The sequence below is a fragment of the Cheilinus undulatus genome, linkage group 16 (assembly GCF_018320785.1).
Source record: "Cheilinus undulatus linkage group 16, ASM1832078v1, whole genome shotgun sequence".
Taxonomy (NCBI): Eukaryota; Metazoa; Chordata; class Actinopteri; order Labriformes; family Labridae; genus Cheilinus; species Cheilinus undulatus.
The window spans coordinates 7,551,464-7,555,054 of record NC_054880.1 but is presented as its reverse complement, the minus strand read 5'-3'; positions in this window follow the sequence as shown (position 1 = coordinate 7,555,054).

Sequence of the window (3,591 nt, the reverse complement as noted above, 5' to 3'; positions counted from 1 at the left end):
AAATATTTTAAAGCTTGTCCTCGTCTACACTAGGAAATATTTTAAAGCATGTCCTCGTCTACACTAGGAAATATTTTAAAGCATGTCCTCGTCTACACTACGAAATATTTTAAAGCTTGTCCTCGTCTACACTAGGAAATATTTTAAAGCTTGTCTTCGTCTACACTAGGAAATATTTTAAAGCTTGTCCTCGTCTACACTATAGAAAATATTTTAAAGCATGTCCTCATCTACACTCTAGGAAATATTTTAAAACTTGTCCTCGTCTACACTACGAAATATTTTAAAGCTTGTCCTCGTCTACACTAGGAAATATTTTAAAGCTCGTCCTCATCTACACTATAGGAAATATTTTAAAGCTTGTCCTCGTCTACAGTACGAAATATTTTAAAGCTTGTGCTCGTCTACACCAGGAAATATTTTAAAGCATGACCTCGTCTACACTATAGGAAATATTTTAAAGCATGTCCTTGTCTACTCTAGGAAATATTTTAAAGCATGTCCTTGTCTACACTATAGGAAATATTTTAAAGCATGTCCTTGTCTACTCTAGGAAATATTTTAAAGCTTGTCCTCGTCTACACTATAGGAAATATTTTAAAGCATGTCCTCGTCTACTCTAGGAAATATTTTAAAGCTTGTCCTCGTCTACACTAGGAAATATTTTTAAGGTTGTCCTCGTCTACACTAGGAAATATTTTAAAGCATGTCCTTGTCTACTCTAGGAAATATTTTAAAGCTTGTCCTCGTCTACACTATAGGAAATATTTTAAAGCTTGTCCTCGTCTACACTATAGGAAATATTTTAAAGCATGTCCTCGTCTACACTAGGAAATATTTTAAAGCTTGTCCTCGTCTACACTATAGGAAATATTTTACAGCATGTCCTAATCTACACTCTAGGAAATATTTTAAAACTTGTCCTCGTCTACACTACGAAATATTTTAAAGCTTGTCCTCGTCTACACTAGGAAATATTTTAAAGCTCGTCCTCGTCTACACTACGAAATATTTTAAAGCTTGTGCTCGTCTACACCAGGAAATATTTTAAAGCATGTCCTCATCTACACTAGGAAATATTTTAAAGCTTGTCCTTGTCTACACTACGAAATATTTTAAAGCTTGTCCTCGTCTACACTAGGAAATATTTTAAAGCTTGTCCTCGTCTACACTAGGAAATATTTTAAAGCATGTCCTCGTCTACACTAGGAAATATTTTAAAGCTTGTCCTCGTCTACAATAGGAAATATTTTAAAGCATGTCCTCATCTACTCTAGGAAATATTTTAAAGCATGTCCTCGTCTACACTAGGAAATATTTTAAAGCATGTCCTCATCTACACTCTAGGAAATATTTTAAAGCTTGTCCTCGTCTACACTAGGAAATATTTTAAAGCTTGTCCTCGTCTACACTAGGAAATATTTTAAAGCATGTCCTCGTCTACAATAGGAAATATTTTAAAGCTTGTCCTCGTCTACACTAGGAAATATTTTAAAGCTTGTCCTCGTCTACAATAGGAAATATTTTAAAGCATGTCCTCGTCTACACTAGGAAATATTTTAAAGCTTGTCCTCGTCTACACTAGGAAATATTTTAAAGCTTGTCCTCGTCTACACTAGGAAATATTTTAAAGCTTGTCCTCGTCTACACTAGGAAATATTTTAAAGCATGTCCTCATCTACACTACGAAATATTTTAAAGCTTGTCCTCATCTACACTACAAAATATTTTAAAGCTTGTCCTCGTCTACACTACGAAATATTTTAAAGCTTGTCCTCGTCTACACTAGGAAATATTTTAAAGCTTGTCCTCATCTACACCCTAGGAAATATTTTAAAGCTTGTCCTCATCTACTCTAGGAAATATTTTAAAGCTTGTCCTCGTCTACACTCTAGGAAATATTTTAAAGCTTGTCCTCGTCTACACTAGGAAATATTTTAAAGCTTGTCCTCGTCTACACTAGGAAATATTTTAAAGCATGTCCTTGTCTACTCTAGGAAATATTTAAGGTTGTCCTCGTCTACACTAGGAAATATTTTAAAGCTTGTCCTCGTCTACACTAAAGGAAATCTTTAAAGCATGTCCTCGTCTACACTACGAAATATTTTTAAGGTTGTCCTCGTCTACACTAGGAAATATTTTAAAGCATGTCCTTGTCTACTCTAGGAAATATTTTAAAGCTTGTCCTCGTCTACACTATAGGAAATATTTTAAAGCATGTCCTCGTCTACACTAGGAAATATTTTAAAGCTTGTCCTCATCTACACTACGAAATATTTTAAAGCTTGTCCTCATCTACTCTAGGAAATATTTTAAAGCTTGTCCTCGTCTACACTCTAGGAAATATTTTAAAGCTTGTCCTCATCTACACTAGGAAATATTTTAAAGCATGTCCTCATCTACACTACGAAATATTTTAAAGCTTGTCCTCGTCTACACTAGGAAATATTTTAAAGCTTGTCCTCATCTACACTACGAAATATTTTAAAGCTTGTCCTCGTCTACACTAGGAAATATTTTAAAGCTTGTCCTCGTCTACACTAGGAAATATTTTAAAGCTTGTCCTCATCTACACTATAGGAAATATTTTAAAGCTTGTCCTCGTCTACACTAGGAAATATTTTAAAGCATGTCCTCATCTACACTACGAAATATTTTAAAGCTTGTCCTCGTCTACACTAGGAAATATTTTAAAGCTTGTCCTCATCTACACCCTAGGAAATATTTTAAAGCTTGTCCTCGTCTACACTAGGAAATATTTTAAAGCTTGTCCTCATCTACACTACGAAATATTTTAATGCTTGTCCTCGTCTACACTAGGAAATATTTTAAAGCTCGTCCTCATCTACACGAAAGGAAATATTTTAAAGCTTGTCCTCATCTACACTAGGAAATATTTTAAAGCTTGTCCTCGTCTACACTAGGAAATATTTTAAAGCTTGTCCTCGTCTACACTAGGAAATATTTTAAAGCTTGTCCTCGTCTACAATAGGAAATATTTTAAAGCTTGTCCTCGTCTACACTAGGAAATATTTTAAAGCTTGTCCTCGTCTACACTAGGAAATATTTTAAAGCATGTCCTCGTCTACACTCTAGGAAATATTTTAAAGCTTGTCCTCGTCTACACTAGGAAATATTTTAAAGCTTGTCCTCGTCTACACTATAGGAAATATTTTAAAGCATGTCCTCGTCTACACTAGGAAATATTTTAAAGCTTGTCCTCGTCTACACAAAAAAATATTTTAATGCTTGTCCTCGTCTACACTAGGAAATATTTTAAAGCTTGTCCTCGTCTACACTATAGGAAATATTTTAAAGCATGTCCTCGTCTACACTAGGAAATATTTTAAAGCTTGTCCTCGTCTACACTAGGAAATATTTTAAAGCTTGTCCTCGTCTACAATAGGAAATATTTTAAAGCATGTCCTCATCTACTCTAGGAAATATTTTAAAGCATGTCCTCGTCTACAATAGGAAATATTTTAAAGCTTGTCCTCGTCTACACTACGAAATATTTTAAAGCTTGTCCTCATCTACTCTAGGAAATATTTTAAAGCTTGTCCTCGTCTACACTATAGGAAATATTTTAAA